Below are 311 nucleotides of genomic sequence, written 5' to 3' on the forward strand. Positions count from 1 at the left end.
TCCGCGTCGACCGTTACCTACGACTTCGATGGCTAATAACTAACTAAAAGAATTTGTTGCTCAGCTCTTTTTGGTCTTAAAATATTCTGTGGACCGTGCCCTACCAGAATATGCAACGTATGATTTTGTTCCTCGCTCCTAACTGCAAGTAAACAAATTATTTATCTCCACGTCGACCGTTACCTACGACTTCGATGGCTAATAATTAACTAAAAGAATTTGTTGCTCAGCTCTTTTTAGTCTTAAAATATTCTGCGGACCGTACCCTACCAGAATATGCAACGTATGATTTTGTTGCTCGCCCCTAACTG

Source organism: Temnothorax curvispinosus, unplaced genomic scaffold, assembly GCF_003070985.1.
Source record: "Temnothorax curvispinosus isolate PA1 unplaced genomic scaffold, ASM307098v1 QBEX01018000.1, whole genome shotgun sequence".
Taxonomy (NCBI): Eukaryota; Metazoa; Arthropoda; class Insecta; order Hymenoptera; family Formicidae; genus Temnothorax; species Temnothorax curvispinosus.